Source organism: Panthera leo, chromosome A2 (genome assembly GCF_018350215.1).
Source record: "Panthera leo isolate Ple1 chromosome A2, P.leo_Ple1_pat1.1, whole genome shotgun sequence".
Classification (NCBI taxonomy): domain Eukaryota; kingdom Metazoa; phylum Chordata; class Mammalia; order Carnivora; family Felidae; genus Panthera; species Panthera leo.
This window is the reverse complement of record NC_056680.1, coordinates 112,436,447-112,460,766: the sequence shown is the minus strand read 5'-3', so window position 1 is coordinate 112,460,766 and position 24,320 is coordinate 112,436,447. Positions and strand designations below refer to the sequence as shown.

At 38.3% G+C, this 24,320-nt stretch overlaps 1 non-coding gene across 1 annotated transcript; it reads left to right on the top strand.

The window, feature by feature from the left end:
- The first annotated feature begins 16,291 nt into the window (after nt 1-16,291).
- Nucleotides 16,292-16,393, top strand: LOC122214656. The gene has a single exon (XR_006200037.1). It is a non-coding gene; the product is annotated as a U6 spliceosomal RNA (small nuclear RNA).
- The last annotated feature ends 7,927 nt before the right edge of the window (nt 16,394-24,320 follow it).

The window sequence follows — 24,320 nt, the reverse complement described above, 5'->3', positions numbered from 1 at the left end:
CATGTAATACCTCTGAAATGACATCGAAGAAGCTGATATACGTGGTCAGATCAGGGAAGGTGTTACTTAAGGCAGGGAGCCTGAGGTAGGAGGGGACTGAAACCACATTCACTTTGAGATCTTTTGAATTTAATACTCTAAGCATCTATTTCCTGTTCAGAACGAATTAAAAACGTTAAAAGCACATGGAACCTCAAGTCACTGATAAACCTGAAACTGGGTTAATCCCACTCATTTCAATGACTTCAGTAACCCAAGAACTGAAAGTCTAAATCACTTACTTCTAAATGTATTTATTATATAGAGAATGCAAAAGTCTTACTCGAGGCTATGCAACGTCAGGGCCAGAAAAGCATTTCTTTTTAACAACACATTTCTCAAATACACATTTGTAGAACTAAAACAGACCCAGTCTTTGCTTTCCTGACATGTTTAGTAAGTTTGAAGCCTGTCTGTGTAAGGTAAAATAAAAGAAGCTTTGTAGCCATCGTTAAATGTCTTCACTCTAAGATTTATGGCCATAATTGTGACAGAGCAAATGATTTTTTTCCCTGGCAACAAAAATAGTCTTAAAAAGAAACTACGTATTGTTTTTTCTTTTTCAAGCAAAGTATAGATACCCCCGAAATTACATGGTGTCACAGAGCAAGCCATACTTAGAAAAAATGATGCATGGCCTCTTCAATCTTATTAAGAAAATTACATAATTAATCCTTTCTATCTTTGAAGGATGTTTCTGTCTGATGAACTTTGTAATAGAACAACATTTAGCTGGAAATTGTGTATTGAAACAAACTCAGTTTGGAGTTAAGGTAGATTCTGAAATGAAATAGGAATGTCATATCAATAGATATAGTATATCCTATAACTATGGCTGAACTTCTCAAGATTTTTTATGTAGTTATTGGTGGAGGGAACAGTAAGAAATGCAAAGGCTGTCTACTCTACCAAATGATTGACAAGTGGGTTATTGATGAACTAAGGGCAGGGACCTGCCATTTTCTGCACCATTATCTGCACAGACTAGTATCATGGGGTTCATGCTATGCACTCACTCACTCACTCACTCACTCACAAATTCATCTTCCTTATTTGGTTAATCAGTCACCAGCCACTGGTGTCATTGCTAGGTGCTGGGAGACCTAAAAGTAAGTAAGGTATAGTTTCTGTCTCCCAAGCACTTATAGATTAGTGAGAAGGAAGCTCGGGGGAAATGAACACAGAAAGAGAGAAATGCAATGCCATGTAATAAGTGTGATAAGAGAGAAAAACCCTTAGGAGCCCGGAGGAAAGTCATCTAATTACATGGATTCGTGTGTCCAGAGGAGGTGAAGAGGAGAGGATCCAAAAAGATGATCAGGAGGGTGTGATACCAGAAGAGAGTTTCAATAATATGTGGAGGTTGCCACAACAATTGTTGCCACAACAATGTGTGTGTGTGTGTGTGTGTGTGTGTGTCTGTGTGTGTCTGTGTGTGTCTGTATAAGGGGGAAGCACAAACAAAACTGCAGGGGGAGAATGCAGCTCTCCAAGGATACGGGGGTAAGAAGTATCAAGGAAGTGGAGGATAGCTTCACACAGTTTGGAACATGGTGAAAGGACGGAGGGAAAAAGTAGGTATGAGACAGAAGCAGGGTCCACACAGGAGATTTCCAGCAAACAAAAGTTTGAATAAGGCTGGACTATGAGGAAAATGTGTCAGGAATCCCACACTTGGTCCTTCTTGAAATCTATTTACCTCAGAAGTGGAAACTATACCTCTAGATGCTAACTAACTAGTGCTAATTTAGGTTAGGAGGGGACAGCTAACATAATAAGCTGAGACTATGATAACAGTTAGGTTGTTTTGCTGAGTAACTGGAGCTTAAAGAAGAATAGTTTCTCAGTGGAAACTATGGCTTGTGTGGAATTGGCTACCACCATACAGTCTGCATCTGACAAACATGATTCACAGACATGTTACTGGTCTTCAGGAAGCGGGTGTCCCAAGTCTGAGGGTGCTATCACTAGATAATGCTTTTCATTTGGAAATACTCCAAAATATCTGGGTTTTTAAAATTCAAAACATATTGAGTAAACTATACGAAGAAAAAGTCACTATTAATACTAAAAGTAACTGTGAAAGGGTAGGATAAAGTAACATGAAGTGATTGTTTTGAACATACATTTGTGCTTTCAGTGTATATTCTGCTTTATTGTGGTAAAATATATTTTGGTAAAATTTACTACAGCCTCTGTCCAAAGCAAGGTAGCTAGGGCTTCCTTACAGCACAGTGGCTGTGTTCCAAGAGAGCACAAATTCAAGACATCCAAGGCCCAGGGTAGACTTTCTGTTGCTTTTTATTGCTCAAAGCAAGTTACAAAGTAAGCCCACGACCAGGGCTGGTGAAGTCAACTCCACCTGTCGGTGGGGCAATAGTGACAAAGAATTGGAGGCCATCTTTAATCTACCACAGTATAGTGATGAATCCCTGAATTCTACTCCTGAAACCAACACGGTGCCGTATATTAACTAAAATTTAAATTAAGAAAAAAAACTACAACAGTATTTATTTATGTACCTAAAACTAAAACAAAACAAACAAAAAACGCTATTTCTATATTAGGTTGTAAGACCACATGCTGTTCTTGAGTTCTTTGATAAAATTCTCCTTCTGGGGGCCTGAGGGAAGAGGGATATGGGGGAGGTGGTAACTTGCTGGCATGTATTGTCAAAACTGGCATGTTTATTTTTATTTTGTATTTTAAGCTTCCTGATGATACTGTTCTCTTTGTTTTCTTCTGCTATGTATACAATCATTCCCCTACTGGTATCTTTTGCAGTTACTGACAATGGAGACATTTTGAATCAACTCTGTAATGATATATTAAATTTATCCTGAAACCTGTATTTCCTTAATTCTCAAGATCATAAAAAAGAAATTTTGATTCTCCTTCCTCACATAACATATGACCAAGAATTTAGTGGTCCCTTAATTTTCTACGGCCTGTCTGAATTCCAATTCCAAATTTTTATTTCATTTGAGGTTGTAAACCTAAATCACCTTTATACATCATTTTAAATCACTTGAATCTCCTCTTTCAACATCAGTTCTAGGTTTCTCATTGAATTCTGTGATTATAATAGTCACATTTTCTAAATATTACATTGGTTTCAGTGAATCATGCCAATCTTTTGAAACTTGATGCTATGTTCTTGGATTGTTTTTTATTTTCGTTTGGTCAGCTAGATCCACCTTCAAGTATTCTTCTTGGGAAGGACACATAGTGATATTTCCTTTAACTCTTGCCTCATTGAGAGTTTTCGTACAGACATACCGCCAAACCTTACATAAAATTCTTGCTTTTCAACCTGTTAATACCCTAAAATTCTATAGATATTGGTTGTTTTCCTTTCAATAATGTTGAAAAAGAGCAATTTGAGTATCCTTAGTGTTGTTTCTTTCCAAAAACTAATTATACAACTTTCTTTTTTTTCTTTTTTTTTTTTTTAATTTTTTTTAACGTTTTATTTATTTTTGAGACAGGGAGAGACAGAGCATGAACAGGGGGGGGTCAGAGAGAGGGAGACACAGAATCTGAAACAGGCTGCAGGCTCTGAGCTGTCAGCACGGAGCCTGATGCGGGGCTCGAACTCACGGACCGCGAGATCATGACCTGAGCCGAAGTCGGCCGCTTAACCGACTGAGCCACCCAGGCGCCCCACAACTTTCTTGAATTTAAGTTTTAAAAATTATTAGTGTTCATTTAGATATAGGTTTTTTGTTTTTTGTTTTTTTTTTTTTTTTTTTTTTTTTTTACCAATTTTGCCTAGATTCCAATAAGTTACTTTGAGTTGTGATTTTATTTCAGCTCAGGAAAATTTCTTCCATTACATCTTTGACTATTGCTTTACACATATTACTCTGGTTTATGCATTTGTGAAATTATTATTTATGTCTGACCTCAAATCTCTGTCTTTCACATTTTTTCCTCTTTGCATTTTTAACTCTGCTTTTGGAAGAGTAAGTGTGTCCTCTACAGTATGAATGTGGATTTGCAAATTTTTTGTGCTGTCTGTAATTAACACCAAAGCAAATTTATACCTTTCATACTGATTTGAAGGGATACATGCACCCTGATGTTTATAGCAACATTAACAACAATAGCTAAATTCTGGAAAGAGCCCAAATGTCCATTGACTGATGAATGGATAAAGAAGAGGTGGCATATAAATAAATAAACATACACACACACACACACACACACACACACACACACACCATACATATATACATATAATGGAATATTACTCAGCCACCAAAAAGAATAAAATCTTGCCATTTGCAACAACACAGATGGAGCTAGAGAGTATTATGCTAAGTGAAATAAATTAGAGAAAGACAAATACCATATGATTTCACTTATATATGAAATTTAAGAAACAAAACAAATGAACAAAGGGGAAAAAAGGGAGAGAGAAAGAGTGGCAACCCGAGAAACAGATTCTTAACTACAGAAAACAAACTGAAGGTTACGAAAGGGGAGGAGGGTGGGGGGATGGGTGAAATAGGTTATGGGGATTAAGGAGTGCACTTGCTGTGATGAGCACCAGGTGATGTATGAAGGTGTTGAACCACTAAATTCTATACCTGAAACTAATATTACACTGTATGTTAACTAACTAGAATTTAAATTAAAACTAAAAAAAAATTATACTTTTCCATCACATTTTTTTTCTTGCACAGTTTTCTTATTGTAGCTATATTTGTAGCTTTGACTTTGCAACAGCTTGATTTTTCCTAGCGTTGCCTATTTTTTCCTATCGCTGCCTGCAATTTTTACTTTTTGAATTCTTTTGAGAGACCAAGCAGAAATCTCCTCTCATTTTTATCAGCTTATTGTAGGGTATGTCAATCTCTTCTTCTGAGTCTTTGGGGCAACATCCTCTTTCTGTTAAGTGGCAATATTTATTCACCTTCTTTTCCACAGAAATGATTTGCCTGATTACTAAAATGCAGCAAGAGAAAATCAAGTAGAGGCAGGAAAAAAGAAAAACAAGCAGAAAGACTTTAAACAGATCTAAGTATAAAGCCATATAAAATGCCTACCCTGAAGGCCCACACTCTTCCTGGTATTAGTAGAAACCTATTTGGATGATCCTTGTAAGCAACAAACGGCAATACAACAGTCACTTTATGCATAAAACAAAAATGAACAAATGTTAGAAGAAGCTCGGTTCTTCTAGACACTAAGGATGAGGAAGAAATTGTCCTGAAGGTCACACCTCCATGGGACTGTGCACCATGATGACCAATGTCCTCAACAATATCTGGAAGGGAGGGACACGACCAGGGTCCTCCTGACATGGGCTAACCACTTGAAAGGCATTCAAGTATGGAGACTGTGCTCTTTGGCAATTATGTGGAGTGTGATTACACTGAGAATTACAATCACATTGAGAACTACACTTTTTGACTGTCTACCACAAGTACGGTTGATACTCCCTTACAAAATTACTGGAGTCTAGCAAAAAGCACATGGCCAGGAAAAAAAAGTCACGAAAAACTATTATGTCTTCATGAGCAGAATGAGGCCTCTTCTTAAAAACTAATTTACATCTACTGTAATGCACAGACAAATGGGACTGGAAACCTCAAAGTTCTACTTCTAGACCTTAGCGACAACAATTTTAGCATGAAAATCTATTAAGGCAGGTGTATTCAAATACTCTACTATAGTCATAATGCCAGTTTAGTAGAGTATTCGGAATGCACTACTTTGAGTGATACTACTTCCTGTTGTGTTCTTTTTAATTTTTTTTAATGTTTATTTATTTGAGAGAGAGAGAGAGAGGCAGAAGAAGAGGGAGAGAGAGAATCCCAAGCAGCCTCTGTGCTGTCAGCTCAGAGTCTGACACATGGCTCAAACTCAGGAACCATGAGATCATGACCTGAACCTAAATCCAGTCTGCCACTTAACTGACTGAGTCACCCAGGTGCCCCTCCTGATGTGTTCTTTAAAAAAAAACTGTTGTCTAAATAAATACATAGCAACTACACGATTTGATGACTAAATATAAATAAAAACTTGGAAAGTATTATAAAAATACTTTAGTATTTTTAGTTGTCTACTTTAATTGGCCTTAAACTAATTGAGAGCCATTTGGAGAAATGATCAGATGAGAGAGCCAGGTGTCCATTAGGGATACACCTTGATTACGACAATGACATCATATCTTTTATATGTTTGAAAACTCTCATTTTTTTTTTTCTGGAGGACATTCTTCTCAAACATATTAGACAGCAGCTGAAATAGCCTCTCCTAAGTCTGTGAAGACCTTTGAGGGTTTCTTTTTCCTCTTTAACTTAGGGTTTTCCTATATACAACACCAGAAATATCCCAAAAACCCATTGGTTAGATCATTAGCCTCTAAGTATCTATACACTTTCTGGTTTTGTGTTCTTGGGTATATTTTCTTCAGCTAGATTCCAAGATCATTTGTAAAAAAAGTTTTTTTTCCAAACTGCCTGGAAATGTCTACTTGTCAATAGGCAGCAGTGTCTCTCCTAGAGATCTGAGGCCAGAATAATCCTGCCTGGAAGAAGTCAGTGGGAAAATCATCCTGTGTACTTTACCCACAGCCAAAAGATAGTTAGATAGAGACAGATAGAGAAATTGGTGGGGAGTGGGGGGGAAAGGGAGGAAGGGAGGAGAGGGCGAATAGCGGAGAAAGGATAAAGTAAGTTTCATTGTATGTGAAGGTAAAAATAAATCTTAAAGGATACTGTATCGCTCAAGGGAGAGTGGCAGCGGGGGTTAGGTTGATGGAATGAGTATAAGGCTCCCTACTGGAAGCTTCCCTGGGTCTCTAGAGAGCTAACAGCAAAGGGGTGGTTTTCCTAAGAGGGAAGACTAAGCTATTTCCCTCCACAGGGCTCTCAGTTTGCACCTTCAGGAAATCCTTGACTATATCCTGTCACAATGATTCCACTACAGCTAACCTCATAATAAATAAGAAAACTATTTGTTTCCCCCATCAGAATGGTGTGTGTGTGTGTGTCTTAAAGAATAAAATAAAACCAGTAAATTTTTTATGCCTTTTGAAGTGTCAATGCAAAATATGGTAAAAGGCATCCAAATGCAATCCAATTATCCCTTTCCCTCTCCAATGGAGAGATTGTTCTGGCGTGACCTGACCCTTGCAACACATCTGAATGAAATGGTGCACTTTAAGGAGTCTCTTCTGGGCCGGGAACATATAAGCCTGTGAGCGCTCAGAGGGGCTGATGAGGAATACAGCCCCAAGACTGCTCCTACATCCAGAGATGCTGCTGCTTACGGGTGTATTTCAACACTGTGAATGTCGTTCCTATTATGTGACAAGATGACAAATACTATCCAATGAACCACAACACATAAAAGGGAAAAATAACATTTTCTCACCTTGGGAGGGCTTGAGGGGTCCATCTAGCTGCAGATACCAGCTTATATTATTTTTCCAAGAAGGTTTCAACCTGGAGTTGGGTTCAAAGAGCAGAATTTTAACTAAGAAGGAGGTTGAAATAAAGTAAGCTTTTCTCAAGAAGCCAGCCTGGGTAACACAGGATGGGCTTTGATGAAATATTCGAAATCTGACTTTCTGAAGGGGACTTCTGGTCTCCCTTCCTTAAGTCTGTATTTCCATAGGTGAATAGGTGAAAAGGTTTTCTACAGTCCAAGCAGAAGCTCTCAAAATCAGAGAAAGTCAAAGACGGCTCTAATAAACAGGCCTCTGTACATCTGCTTCTCAGTCCCAACCCTGCCTGGGTATCACTTACAAGCAGATAATATTTTTTATTGTTTCTCCAGGCTGCTACTAGATAAAAACTTATCATCTATATGATCAATAGTCATTTTGTAAGTCAGCTCCATTTACGGATGCAGGCTCGCACAGCAAACCGGCTGTCAGTCAATTGAGCCGTCCCCTTAAACATGCAGGCTTGACCGAGTGATTTAGTTTTTCACAGCCTGATCAAACAAATATCATCCAGAATGTCTATTTTCTCCCACTCTGGGTTGTTTGTTTAAGTTCAACAAGTGTCAGGGGAATTTAATGGACCATGTGGTAACAAAATCAGCTAAGTGAGTGATTCTTTCTTTGATGTCCCTGTTCTTACAAGGAGCTACTAGGGAACTTGTAGACTTCAGAATAAATTTGAGGGGACAGGGTTTGGTCAAATTGTCTTGTGGTAAAAACTTAGTACTACTTAGCAGGTGTGATTTAAAAATGTACTACTTCAGCTCCTAAGCAAGCTCCAGCCCTGAGGGTAATTTACAACAGAACAATATTCATATTTGTGGAATGATTAGATCTTGGCGGCTTAGAGGGACAAGGGGTTGACACCAAGCTCTGGAGGTCTCACTGTGTGATTCCTTGTGTACAAAGAAGTTCAGGTAAGAGTGAGAAAAAAAGGTTCATATTTCAGAGCATTGGGTTTGCCTATACAATTACAGAAAAAATGCACCCGTTTTCAGACCTTCCTCTCTATATAGGTTTTACATTGTTGGCTCTGTATTACCTCTCGGTGATAGGTTATTAAAATGTACAAAATAGTTTGCAATTCCAAGGCTAAAAATAAAAGGCACAGAGAAGTACTGATTTAGCACACAGGCTCTAGACCACACCATCAAGTTCATATCCTGCATCTGACCTTGGATGAGATACCCAACCTCTCTGAACCTCAGTGTTTGCAGCTGTAAAAAAGGGGATAATAGCAATACCACAGAGGAGTCGTTTGAGGGTTACATGAACTGACGCATGCACAGCTTTCACATCAAGATCATTTTAACAAATGATAATTGTTTTGAGATGTGACAAAAGTAACCTTTAGGAATGTAGTGTTTGCTGAGGAGGTGCTTTATCCATGTGAAGTAAGTAAAAACAACCTCATTACCCGATTCCACATTTCCCCCTTGCTTGCCTTTCCTTCCGTTGATGTTCCATCATTCATCACTGCATAAATCTCAACCCAACCCAGTCAGGACAAGTCTACTAGAGGAGAACAGAGCAATAGTGAGGTCCCGTGAAGATTGGTAGAGTGAACAAATGAATCAAAAGAAACTCGTTATCTGGCTCAGTGTAGACTGCCCAGTGGGGGAAATGGTATAAGCCATCTGTTGAAATACATTTTTATATATTGTGAGATACCAATGATTATTTTGTTGACCACAATCAGTATGGAGCATTAGGGGGTGAAGACAGGCATGTGTTCGCATAGGCCTTACTCCCCCACATGCACACACATGTACTTGTGCACACACATGCACAGAATCTCCCTCTGACATTAGCCCCCTTCCATTTGCAATAAAGTCTGCCCTCAATTCTACACAATATTGCTGGCAAAAGGCCATGGTTGCTGGATAAGTGTTTGAGGCACTGACGGCAGCCCCTGGACTCAAACATTGATTCGCTGGAGTTCTGCCCTCTTCTATAAAGTAAAGATCATGTCCTCTGCATCAGTGATAGAAAAATCTTCAAAGAAGGTGTTTGTTAAAAATGAGCATTTTCGTAAAAAATACTTGCTATTCCTCTGTCACTACTCGAGATAGGAAGATGTGGAGTCAATTTAGTGAGCTTCAATTGCAGCTGACTTTGGAAGGAATAATATACTCATGTCTCTTTGGATGCATATCGAATAGGGAGCTCTCTCGAGGGCTGCGATTTTGCAGATTGCAACCTGATCAGACTTCCAAACACAGAGTATCCCCTTAAAACAGCAAGAGGCAAATCCCTAGATTTTTGGAAGGCCAGTGATTTAAGAGCTTCTCACTATACTCCTAAAACATTCGTGGGCATTTCTCCATTTTTATAATTTTCCTGTCAAGCTCGACACCAGGAAGAGGTAAGAAAAAGGCCAAGTGTTGGGAGCCGCCTTCCATTTGTTAGATAGGATGCTGCCCATTTCGTGAATTGTTAATTAAGGCCAAGTAGATCCTTAAAACAATTAAAAATAAAAAGAAGTTTAAAAAAAAAAAGAGGGGCACCTGGGCAGCTCAGTTGGTTGAGGGTCACTTGATTTCGGCTCAAGTCATGCTCCCAGGGTCACGGGATCAAGCCCCATGTCAGGCTCTGTGTTGAGCATGGAGCCTGCTTGAGATTTTATCTCTCCCTCTGCCCTTCTCCCATTTGTGTGTTCTCAAAAGAAAGAAAAAGAAAGAAAGAAAGAAAGAAAGAAAGAAAGAAAGAAAGAAAGAAAGAAAGAAAGAAAGACAAAGAAAAAGAGGTCAACTCTAAAAAAAGAAAGAGAAGAAAAGGTGCCAAGCATTATAGGTAAGCAAGGCATTTGGAGAGATTCCAAAGGCAAAGAGGGGCCCCTGTCTGTCACATCCCACACATCACACTGAGGCCTGAAGTGCCACCATGATGCCTTCATTCTAAAGTCAATACCTCTGAAGTCGTGAGTTTGGTAAAGAGGAATGAAGTGGCTGAGGTGGAGAGTAGCTGGGGAAGGGACAGTGCAGACACAGGTTTTCCTCCACACAGTTTTGTGCACTGCTGGCTTGGAGGGTGGCTGCGTGAGCGGCCTTCAGAGAATCAGACCATAATGACCCCCTGAGTGTGCCTAATTAAAATGAGCCCAAAATTGAAAGGGAGCAATATCGCTGAGAGCAGCTAGGCGGCTCTACTCTATGGGAGATCTTTGGAGAAATATCCTTCAGGTGATTCAGGTCCTGAGTGTATGATGATGCTTCCTTCTCAGAGAAAGTACAGATAGCAGGTAGACCATGAATAGCTCAAGCAGGGTTCCCCTAGGCCTCTTTTAGGAAATGACTTGTCAGTTTGCAAGAAAAGAGAATGTAACACCATTAAGCAGCCTGGTAAAAGCCCCTCTTCTTCCTGAAATCATGGTTTTCTTTTTATATTTCTATAAAAGAATAGGCAGACACTTGCCCATCTGTGTTCCAACTGAGGCACAAGAATATTGTATTTGGCTGTCAGCATGACCTTTACTCCTGCCTTGAGCAAAACAAATGGAGAGGTGAGAAAAATTTCCTCTCCTTTGGAGTAATTATCTGGAGGTGACAGCAGGGGTTTGGCTAGAGGTCTTGAGCAAAACCTTTGGGACTTGAGGAGCCTGGGTGGTTCGGTTGGTTTAACGGCTGACTCTCTCATTTTAGTTCAGGTCATGATCTCAGGTCATGATCTCACGGTTTGTGAATTCAAGACCCGCGCCAAGCTCTGTGCTAACATGAGGAGACTGCTTGGGATTCTCTCTCCCTCTCTCTCTGTCCCTTCCTTACCTGTGTGCACTCTCTCTCATAAATAAACATTAAAAAAAAAAACTCTGGGACTCAGCAACATGATCAAGTGTCCTGTGTGAGCCTTGACGTGCCGATGTGGGGGCAGTTGAAGAATCCCAATTCCAGGCAGAGGACAGGAAAGATTTCAGGAATATATGGCTTTGCAAGTGATAAGGAATGGAGAGAGAATGAAACCCTGCAATTGGTCTCATTTTCTTGGCCTCATTCCGTCTGTTGGAAAGTAATCAAAACTTCATGCAAAGTTTTACTGAGTGACAGGACTGAGTCTAGAAACCCCATATGCTAGGTGAATCTGGAAAGGCACCATCTTGGGAGACTTGGTCACAATACTGGAGGATAGTTGGTAGGTGAAAAAAACACACATAGCCTAGGGATGGGGGAATCTACCTTTTTATCATGAATATACCCCAAATGCAGCTGGACCGAACAATACAGCGTAAGACATCATGCACAATAAAGAAGAAACGGTAGACATTCCTTGCTGGGAACTGGATACATGAGAGAACAGCTAGTAGTGTACCTCAAAAGGAAAGATAGTGCTCACCACGGTCAAGCACTGGTTTATGGACGACAACAAAACTTCATTGCTTTCAAAGTTGTCCTTCCATCTGTGTGTCAGTGAGTACACTGTTTCGTGTCTCTCAGACTCGGAAGGAGAGGTTCTTGAGAACTGAGGCCATCGAAGAACTTTTAAAGTTTGCACTTCCAATTCATTCATTCATATAATGGTTAAGTATTTTTTTTAAGTTTATTTATTTACTTTGAAAGAGAGAAAGCATGAGTGGAAGAAGGACAGGAAGGGAGAGAGAGAATCCCAAGCAGGACCCATGCTATCAGTGGGGCTTGAACCCATGAACCACGAGATTATGACCTGAGCCCGAATCGGATGCTCGACCAACTGACACACCTGGGTACCCCTGTTATTTATTTAGAGCCTAACCATGTGCCAGGCACTGCCCAAGAGCTGGGGACTCCATGGCGAACAAACAAAACAACAAAACAAAACACAGCTTCATCTCTGCCTTCAGAGAACTTACATTCTGGAGGATGTGATAGGCATTAATAAAATAATCATACAATGAAATAGAAAATTCCATCCTTGGTTAGGGCTAGGAAGGAGAGGAATATTATGTTATGGGCAGTTGACAGAGTCTGGAGGGGGAAGGGAGGAAGAAACAAAAACCTAGACGAAATCTGAAAGGTGGGTTGGATTATTTAGGTAAAGAGGTCGGGAAGAAGAGAATTCCAGGCAGAGGGAACAGTATATGGGAATGGTTTGTGGCAGGAAAGTTCATAGCACATTCGAGGGTGGGTTGTGGAGATTAAGGGAGCACGGAGAGGCCTGGAATGCAGAGAGTAAGGGAGCACAGCTGGCAAGGTAGGTCTGGATCATATAGGGCCTTGCAGGCTATTTTAATTGTATTGATTGCCCTTAAATTAGTGAGAAGCCTAGAAATACTACCGGCTTTTTAAAACTGGTAATGCCATTAAACAGGGCATTCTTAAATTTTTTAATGCTGAAGACTCAACAAAATGCTGAGCGTTTCCAGAAAATAGGGTTATTCTCAAGGCTGTCACATGTGGCCCCTTGAGTAGTATGCCACATAGTCACACTTTACTCTGTTGTGAATGAACAGGCTTCCAAGAGTTGTGAGGATGGGGTGGCCGTGGTGAGATGTTCTCTGATCAGCAGACAGGGTTGTTTTCTCTAAAGGGAGAATCAAAGGACACACTTGAAATTGAAAGTGGTGTGAAAGGAATCTAAATTGGTTAAATGTCAAATATGTCCATGATTTATGTCTCCTTTACATCTCATTGCTGAAAAAGCTAACACTCCTCTATTACTTGTGTGTGTGTGTGTGTGTGTGTGTGTGTGTGTGTGCGTGTGCACGCATGTACTTGCGTGCACATGTGTATGTAGGAAAAAAATTTCAGGGCAAGGAGACTAGAGGTCTGTTGCCTTATTTCTCTGGGCACAAGGTCAGAGAAACATGTGACCGAAGAAAAATGCAAATGTCATGCCATGAACTAAGCAAACTCCTTATTAACTTTTTAGATTATATAAGCAATTCATACTCATTGTAGAAAAAGTAGGTTTGTACACCCAAAAAGTAGAAAACTGAAACCTCCAAATTCTATTAACATTTTGGTATGTATATGACCAGATTTTTTTTCCTGTGAACTTAACATTTCTAATATACCCATATTACTCCAGGAGGGACCTGTTCATTTTTAATAGAAAAAGCAATTCCCATTCACAATAGAAATTAATCTGGAAGCAACTGAAGAAGGAAAAGTTACAACCTCCATTGCGAGTTGAGTGTGCTCCTGTGAAACACCAAATTCCACAACAAACAATTCTGACTTCCAACTTTCCACATAACTATTTCTCTTCAAGTTATTAGTAGCTTCAGGTAATGGTGGGGAAAATTAAAAGTATATTATGAGGAAAGGTAGCTCAGTATCTTCAGGTATCTAATAATCAAAAAGAATTCTCCAGATACTCTAGTGAGGGTTTTTCACTTATGCTTTCTGGAAGCATGGGGAGTCGTGGCTCATGCTGACTTTTCTTTTGCCAGAAATTGGTCTGAACTGGGGTTATCTTACAAATATACTTCATGTACCCATTTCCTAGGGCTGCCATAACATATTAAAATAAAATGAGTGGCTTAAAACAAAAGAAATATATTCTCTTATTGTTCAGGAGCCAGAAGTCCAAAATCACAGTGTTGCCAGGATTAGTTCCTTCTGGAAGCAGTGAGGGGAAAATCTGTTCCATGTCTTTTCCCTGGCTTCTGCTGGGGGCAGGCAGTCATTGACATTCCTTGGCTTGTAGCTGCATCACTTAAGTCTCTGTCTCCATCATTACTTGGCCTTCTTTCCTGTGTACATTCTTTGTGTCTCCATATCCAAATATGCCTCTATTTTCTCTTGTGAAAACACCAGTCACTGGGGTCACAGCTTACCCCAATCCAGGAGAACTTCATCTTAAAAGGATTATATCTGTAAAAACCTTCTCTATAAATAAGGTCACATTCACAGATGCCTGGGATTAGGGATAAGGATTTGAACATATCTTTTTTGGAAGGAGGGACGCAATTCAACCCACTACACTGATTAAATAACCCAGTATAAAGTAATATGTTTCACTCATTACTAGTAGCATATGGGAAAATTAAAGAAAATTGTGAGGCAGTTTTATTTTCACCAGTGATGCTAGGACTCTACCTGAAATTCTCTACCATATCAAAAATATTGAATACTCAGAACAAAACAAAATAAATCCTTTCCAGTTGCATACTGTGGAGAGACACTAGGCCAATATCAGACAGAATCTGGAAAATAGAAAGGGCAGAGGACAGATTCATGGGTCTTAAGAATATTACCTTCATGTATGAACTTAAGTATGAATCAATGTATTAAGGATAAAAAATGCAGATAAGAATATCCTGCAGTGAATAAACTTTCATTCTTAGCATTGAGAAATACTGCTGTGCACATAAAAATAAAGCAAAACAAATGAGTTACTCTACAATTGTAATAGAATTGGGATGGATTCTATTTGAAAAATAGGGTATGAAAAGGCTCATATTTTTGGTTGGAATGTTTTATTATTTTTGTGCGTATGTACGTATTTATTAAATGTTTTATTATTTTTGAGAGAGAGAGAGAGAGAAAACAGAGCATGAGCAGGGGAGGGCAGAGAGAGAGGGAGACAGAATCTGAAGCAGGCTCTGAGCTCTCAGCACAGAGCCCAACATGGGGCTTGAACTCAGAAACTGAGCTCATGACCTGAGCTGAAGTCAGACACTTAGCCAACTGAACCACTCAGGCACCCTTATTTATTTATTTATTTTTGAAATTTACTTATTTATTTTGAGAAAGAGAGCATGCAAGGGGGGAGGGGCAGAGAGAGAGGGAGAGAGAGAGAATCCCAAGCAGGATCTGCACTGTCAGCACAGAGCCTGATGTGGGTCTCGATCATGACCTGAGGCCCAAATCAAGACTTGGACGCTTAACTGTTCCAACCAGGCACTCCTGGGTGCGATGTTTTGATATAAAGTCTGGTTTTTCTGAGACTTTGAAATGTAATGTAATTGCTGGGAACAAAAATCTAAGAAATTATAGTAAGATTTATCTTAATCCATACTGAATTGCCTATGTATAACTAACTTTTCTGTGAATTTTATACAAAATGTTTTTAGAAATTAAAAGCTTTCTGTAAAACAGTTCTGCAAATTGAACCACATTTGCCCCCAGATTTATGCTGTTTGAGATGGAGTACTGTATGGGGACGGCTGTGATAGAAGGGGAGGGAGGACCTCTGTTCTCACAGGGGATCTCCTTAGTGGCTTTGTTTTTCTAGTCTCGATCCTGTGATCTATCACACACTCCCCACTCTTTTCTACCCAGTCAAGACCCCACATCCACTGCAGTGGACTTTGTTCTGTTGAACCATTTCTGCAAAAACATAATCAGCTCTTTGAACCTACCCTCCTAATTTTGAAAAGTGCTGCTGGGGGAGATAAGTCACAGAACCATAGGGATGGACGGCTCAACAAGTTCACGGTTTCCTCTCTCATCTGGATTTCTGGGTTGACCTGGTATGTCTCTGAATGACCCTGGCCAGGATGCTCACTCATTCTACTCCTGCCTATAATAGTGGTGGAATCCCTTTTCTACAACACAGTTCCAGCTGCACAAAGATTCCTCCCAAGGTTCACAGGACCTCTTCTCTAATTCAGGTGATATTAAATAGGATGGAATGTTGTTAGAGCCTCCATTCAGTGATTTTAATAATTATGAAATACTCCATTTGGGGGGAGTACTAGTAACAAGAGCAGAGGAAAATAGCTGGCAAATTCTGTCATCAATATAATACAGTAAATTGAAAACTTCCTTTCATCTGATGTCACAAACTGCATGTTAAAATAGACCTCAGTGGAAAACATTCAAGGGCCAAGTCGTAGTTTAAAAGTATCTGTTTACTGATGTTTAAAGGTGGCCTGTGCTCGCTTTGGCAGCATATTTACTAAAAATGGAAAGATACCGATTAGCGTGGCCCCTGCACAAGTGTGATATGCAAATTCGTAAAGCATTCTATATTTTTTAAAAAATGTTTATTTATTGGGAGAAAGCGGGGGGGGTATGGGAGAGGGAGGAAGTGGGGGGGGGGGGGAAGAATCCCAAGTAGGCTCCACACTGACTGTGCAGAGCTCATGAACCTGAGCTGAAATCAATAGGTGGAGGTTTAACCAACTGAGCCACCCAGGTGCCTCATCCACATTTTTAAACTGGAATTTAAATAAAAACTTAAAAAAAATAAAAGAAAAAAAATCCCAATACGAGTAAAGGCTAAATAAATAAATAAATAAAGCCTGTGCTTTAGACTTCCACCTCGTTTTGGGACCTTCCTATTGTTTTTGTAAACAGTGACATGTGTGAAAGAGTAAGTGTCGGGGAGCTGTTTAAACACACTGTCTGGGTTTCTTTTCCTTTCTGATGGGCAACAGAGAAAATTACTTTCTATTGCTGGCAGTTGAGGTTTCGTGGTTGCCCCCCCCAAAAACCATTAATAATTTTTTTGTTAGAATGCATAATTTATAGTATCAGTTTTGAATGCATAATGTAATACTGTATACTGAAGGATAGTCTTTCTTCAAATAGGTTACCGAAAATGAAATAAATACCTAGATTAAATTTCCATACGAGGGAGAAGGAAATGAAATAATTTGCTGAGTTGCAAAAATATGTAATAGACATTGTGGAGATAATCTCAATTCTAAAAAATTACCTCATTGTTCTAGTCATGTCAGATGGTTTCATTCTAAAAGCAATTCCTAAGAAAAATGTTGCTATAATTGTTGAACAAAACAAGTATTTTTTAAATAAAATGATTTGAAAAATGATCTCTATCTAAATATTAATAAAATGAGACAAAATTGGTTTATAACTTACAGTGTAATATAAAAAAAAAGTGACCGTATTTATTTTAGTGTCTGCTTTTGTGAATGAAGGGGCTCCAGAACCTTTAAAATACAATGTAAGAGCTGGAAAAATTTTGCTTATCTTTAGATTTAACCCTAAATTTTATTATAAGAAAAAAATTACTATAGGATTTCTTATATTTCTAGAAATTTTTTGGTATTTCTAGAGATTTATTTGTAGATGTTCTGTGGTTGTAAGAAATAGAATTCATATTAAGAGTTATCTACTAAAATGACTACATATTTTTTTTCCCAATGACCATCTGCTCCTTTCTCGTGTCTACTATAAATCAGTAACATTATTTAGTATTTCTTCTTTTGCTATTATTACCATATTTTTCATGGATCCAAACCCCTTGTTTTATTAAGCTTTCGTCTTCCCAAGAAACTATCAAACTTCAACCCAAGAACTGGTACTAGATCCCATGGGGATCCCAAATATAATTTTAATTTTCTCTGGACATTTGGCACCATTTGTTTATTCCTCTGAAATGGTTTTATTTTCATTACAATAATAGGGTTATACTCATCAGGACATGTGTTATCTTCTTTAGTGGGACCTTAGTTTTTCCCCATTAGAAAAGAAGGAAGACAGGAGTGAAGGACTGATGTGGAAAGATTAATTCAAGCATAGATAGTTGTAAAATTAAAGGATGGGTTAATGAATTTGATGCTTTTATTTTTTTAAGTTTATTTATTTGAGAGAGAGAGAGAGAGAGAGAGAGAGAGAAGGAGAATGAAAGCAGGGGTGGGGCAGAGAGAGAAGGAGACCGAGAATCTCAAGCAGGCTCCGTGCTGTCAGCGCAGAGCCCCGTGCTGTCAGCGCAGAGCCCCGTGCTGTCAGCGCAGAGCCCCATGCAGGGCTTGATCTCACCAACCCTAAGATCACGACCTGAGCTGAAACCAAGTGTTAGATGCTTAACCGACTGAGCCACTTAAAAAGATGCCCCATTACTTTGGTTCTTTTAAAATAAGCATGCATTAAAAGCAGTAGGGAAATCTGATTTGTAAAAGTAACAAGTTTTGATGATGTATATAAATGAACTGCTCCATAAAAGTCTTCTTTTTAGAGCCACTTATGATCTTTTGAGGCTGCTTTCGATACATATATATTTCTACTTTTAAAATGTACTTTCCACACAATAAATATTTTAATACCTCTATTTGGTTAGGAGATGCTCTTAAACATACAGAACAATTTTACCTAGATTGTTTATTTAATGTGACTTGTAAAAACTGTAAATCAAACATTATTTGGTAGTTTAACATTTCCCCCTATTTTGAACATCCTCATAATAATAATTAATACCCTTTAAGATGGAACTCTAGGGAAAAAATTAAATGCTGAATGTATCTAACTTTTTTACTCTCTTCCTAAATGTCAGGTTGATTTACAAAAGCTTAGTAATTTTGCTGATGGTTGTCCATGTCTATAAATTCACTACATTTCTAAATTTAGAGATTCTTTGCTAATGTGATTAAAATATTTCCTGATTTGTTCTCCTAATCTTTTTTGGGTTGTGCACAAAATAAAAAGACTACACACTTAAGCCGGAGAAGTCATACGTAACCTTGATAAGCTTCGTAATGCTAATGTTGTTTTGATAGAGAAAACCACAAGTAATGCAAATAGCAGCCTCCACTCTCCAGTACAGGTGCGTAATAAGCGCATATAATTAAGCCAAAGATACATAATGGTTTGTTGTTGGATACGCATTTACAACAGCTGACTACGCTCTTAATGTGTGGTTCATGAGTTAGGTAATTTTCTTATGTCTCCACTCCTTGAACAGAATATTCCTCATGGACTCATATACAAAATGATTCTGTGCCTTTTACACAGTAGATTCCCACTGCTGCCTGTAATTTAGCGTCTTTGCCATATCAGCGTTACCTAAAGATGATTAAAAAGAGCATGTAAATTCACAAACAAGTCATTTTATTCTTCAACTTAAATAATTTAGAAATGCCCCCCAAAAGGAAAGTTATCAAAATGTAAGCCTTTCGACATGGTTTCCATCTTAGTGAAATATATCAACCGTGCATTTAATCACTGTTATGCATAAAATATGGTTTATGGCTCTGCTCTATATATCACATAAACTTCTTTGTATATTATGAATCTGAGTCCTTTAAAGGGCATAAAGCAAATATGAAACACTAGTAAGGGTTTTTAAAAACCAGTACAGACACAGGCGACAGTGCATAAACTAACTCCTTCAGGTTATTTCTAATTCCATACTTCCATCGAGTTTTTTTTATAATGCAAAACACATACGCACATACATTTATATAGTCTTTGGGTTTTGAATTGGGCAAACTCAAAATAAGAATGATGATCCTATACTAATAGTGCGTGAATTTTTTGATTTTCAACACTTTTAATCCTTTTTCTCCTTTCCATTATGATACTGTAAAACATACTGTAAAAAAAATCTTATCATACATGCACAACCAAGATGAGGCCTAGTGCTTTGTACCAGAGAGGGTCAAAAGAGTCTATCTACTAAGATTGATAATGTGGACAAAAATAGATAATGTAAATTTGTTTTTTTATTTTAAAAAAGGTGATATCTTACACACATATTGAACTATAGTGTGTGGTAGAAATGGTCAGGATAATATCTGAGCTCAATAGCATTTTCCCATAAATTACTGTGTAGGTACCATTAATCATTGTATTCAAGGGCTATGCTTTACCTGCTTAATTCAGCTGGTTCTGATTTGCACATCATTTCAAAGAAGCAAAAAAAAAAAAAAAAAAAAAACAAACCCAGAAAAGTTCTACTTTCCGCATTAGCTATACAGCTCATCCCCTGCTAGCCATATCCTAGGACAGGAAGTAAATGATCAACCCAATTCCTTTGTTGACTTATTTTCCCTCCACCTTTGGGTGACTTATAAAGCCTTGTTTGCAATTAATTCCAGGCAAAAACTTTAACTGAGTCATTACTATGAACTTTAAGGAATGGAATTCAGTCCCAACATGCACTTATTCCTGCTGCTGTTGTTATTTTAGTTCCTCATGAAACCATTTCCCCCTCTTCTTGAGTATGTGTGACTGTGTCATGAGTATGTGTGTGCGCACATGCGCGAAGGGGGCAGTATGTCCTCAGCCTATATGCTTGGTTAATATAAAAGGCATGGGTGTCAAATTTATTTTTTCAAAAACAGAAATTGCTAAAAGGGAACTCCCTTACTTTTCCATCACCACGTAAAACCCGCCTCTGTTTCTCAGCTCCCCCCACCATTTTCGAAGACCATTGAGATCAGATGGGTTCTGGTTCTCCTTTTCCCCATTCTCTCAGAGGCTGGTGACTGGTTACTGTCCAAGTCTCATTCTCTCTCTCCCCTTAAACTGCATTTTTAATCTCTCTTACTCAAGGACTCTTTCCATCAGCAATGGAGCCTATTTTCTCTATGGTTTCATGGTCAGTAACTTTTCACCTTAACTCTGATCTACTTTCAACCCCTACCTTGCCACCAACTGCTCTTATAAATGTCTTCCTCATTCTACCAAGTCTACTTTGGGTGCAATTTTCTTCATTAATGTGGGATATTCCAAGAATGACTGAGCAAGGGATCTGATGCTTGAATATTTAAACTCTGACTTTATTCTGCATACTCTAGGCAAAGAAATGACTTCTGACAGAGAAAGACAAATACCATATGATTTCACTCATATGTGGACTTTAAATTTTTTTTTAACGTTTATTTATTTATTTATTTTTAATTTTTTTTTTAATGTTTTTATTTATTTTTGCGACAGAGAGAGACAGAACATGAGCAGGGGAGGGCCAGAGAGAGAGGGAGACACAGAATCGGAAGCAGGCTCCAGGCTCTGAGCTGTCAGCACAGAGCCCGATGTGGGGCTCGAACCCACAGACTGTGAGATCATGACCTGAGCCGAAGTCGGACGCTTAACCGACGAGCCACCCAGGCGCCCCTCATACGTGGACTTTAAGAAACAAACCAAATGAGCAAAGGTGGGGAGGGAAAGAGAGACAGACAAATCCAGAAACAGACTCTTAAGTACAGAAAACAAACTGATGGTTACCAGAGGGGAGGTGTTAGAGATTAAGGAGTGAGCTCCTGATGAGCACCAGTTGTATGGAAGTGTGGAATCACTATTTTGTACACCTGAAACTAATTACATTGTATGCAAACCAACTGTAATTTCAATAAAAACTTAACAAAAAAGAAATGACCACTGAAAGTTAGGCTGATATATGTTATATGCTGCCAAGCAACAAGAAGTTCATAGACACAAAGTTCTGTCCTTGGCAGAGCCCCATTTATTACGTACTTTCTGAAGGAGAGAGTGGGAGCTTTTCCGAAAGTTTCTAACAGATGCCAAGAATGTTAATTTCATTTCAGATTAAAATCAACAAACATAAATGCTGATAGAAAATGAAGACTGATACCAAAATAAAAATATTTCTATTACAAGCTCACTGTATAAAGACCAGAAAATATAGATTAAGAAAAAAAAGTTAACATGATCTTTCAGCAATTCATTACTATGGTCAACTACATTTAACTTTTTTGTTTTGAAAAATTTTTTAACGTTTATTCATTTTTGAAAGACAGAGAGAGACAGAACACAAGCAGGGGTAGGGCGGAGAGAGGGGGGACACAGGATCCGAAGCAGGCTCTGGGCTCTGAGCTGTCAGCACAGAGCCTGAAGCTGGGCTCGCACTCACGAACTGCGAGATCGTGACCTGAGCCACCCAGGTGCCCCAAACTACGTTTAACTTTGAAAACTATGGTTATAAGCGTTACTTAGGTGCAAATGCAAATTGAAAAAAAGTTTAGTGGCATTGTATGGTGCATATGTTTTAGACCTTGCTCACTGAGTGGATAGCTAACGTATTTGAGATATTTTTTCCATACGAAACATCCATTTTTCTTTTTTATAACTTGTATTATGTTGCTAATAAATTTCAGTATGGAATAATATTGTTGGCAGAAAAACACGTTATCCAGTTTTAACAAGTGTTAATACTTTGTTATATTAGCTTTAGATTGCTTCAGAAGACATGTTACAGACATGATTGAAGCACTTATTTCACTCTCTCTGATCCTTTTAACCTCCCTTACTTCCTTGAAGTGTAGATTTTCCACTCGTATTTTTAGTTCTTACTACATGTGTCCATAAAACGTGAAGTGTGTCTTTGTGTATTTCTTAAATGTACACAATGGATTCTAGTTGTATGTATCTTTTTATACCTCTTGCTTTTCTTGTTAAGCACGTTTTGATATCTGTATTAACATATGTGGATCTCATCCATTTTACCTGATTTAGAGTTTTTAACTGTGTGAATAATACATAGGTTTCTACAACATCATTTTAATTGACAGCAGAGTATAAAATATTTTAGTGTGCCACTTACTTAAACCATTCCACTATTGTTGAACATTTAGATTTTATACAAATTTGTGTAATACTATATAACTCTTCTAAGAATATTCTTGTAGCTACACCTGTTGTTATATCTTTCATTGCTTTCCCAAGATAGATTCCCCAAACAGTTATTGTTGGGTGAAAAAATATGCATAGCTTAAATTTCTCTCTCTCTCTCGGGAAATATATAAATTTATATCTTCATTTTTACACTTTTACAACAATGAATATGAATGCATTTTCTTTTCCAGTTTGATGTATGAAAAATACTATCTCAATTTTCATTTATTAAGATATAACTTATAACTTTGTTATAAGTCACTTGTATTTTTTTGGTAACTTCTTTTTGTATGTCCTTTGTCCATTTTTCTATGGTGTGCTGATCTGTTTTTTCTCCCCATATATTAAGATAATTCTTTTAACCCAACTCTTTGGCCTTCTAACTATTTACCATGAATAGTTTAGAAATTCTATGAAGTAAAGTCTGGTGTTTTTTTTGTTTTCTGCCCTTGACACACTATTTTAAAACCATTTCCCCACACCTTAAAAAGTCCAATTTTGGGGCACCTGGGTGGCTCAGTTGGTTAAGCGACCGACTTCGGCTCAGGTCATGGTTTCACAGTTTGTGAGTTCGAACCCCACGTTGGGCTCTGTGCTGACAGCTCAGAGCCTGAAACCTGCTTCGGATTCTGTGTCTCCCTCTCTCTCTGCCCCTTCCCCGCTCACACTCTGTCTCTCTCTCAAAATAAAATAAAAACATTAAAAAAAAATTTTAAAAAAATCCAATTTTTACACAAAATGTTCATCTCTTGCCATAATGTCAACATTTGATGGCCTTTAATTCATTACACCTGAGGCCAATATAAATACATTATTTCCTCAGCTTTGTACTTGGTTGGGAAATACAGATAGAATCCGGGTCAGGGCTAACTACTGAGGAAGGTAGGAGTTCCTTCATAATTCTGTCACAGTTTACTAATTATTTGTGAAGACTCTGGAGATATGAACCTAGTATTTTACCTTCTACCAGGGGAGCAACTGTTGAGAGCCAAGGGAACTTCAGCTACCAGGAGGTATTGGGCACATTTCTTCTTGATCCCTTTACTCTCATTCTATACTTGCCTTTGGACTGAGAAATTTAACTAATAATCATTTCAATAATGTAGTATTTTGACATAGATAGCTTTCATGTTAAAGAAACAATTTCATGGCCTTTTTTCCTGTCTTCCTATGAGAGGGATTCAGACAAAAACATTTCACTTCTCTGTCAGCCCAATTACTGCCTCATAGTTTTTCAGACAAATCAGCCTGTACCTGTGCATAAACCTGCCCATTGCTAAGGATTTTCAGTGTTTATAAAAACAGAAGAAAGTTTTCAGAGGGTAAAAGTGCCCCTTTGAACATCAATGGCCTTGCTCCTTGTTTGAAAAAAAAAAAAAAAAAAACAACAACAACAATAAAACAATGATGGGGTTAGCATAGTTGATTTTAAAGTTTTATCAGATATAGAGGAACCTGGGAAGATGTGGAATAAGAGGACCCTAGAAAACAGGGTTTAGAAAACAACCTGAAGACAGGCAGAACAAACTCTGTAACTAAAGGTACAGAAGAGGCTACAATGAGGAGGGTAGGAAGGGTGGGGGCAA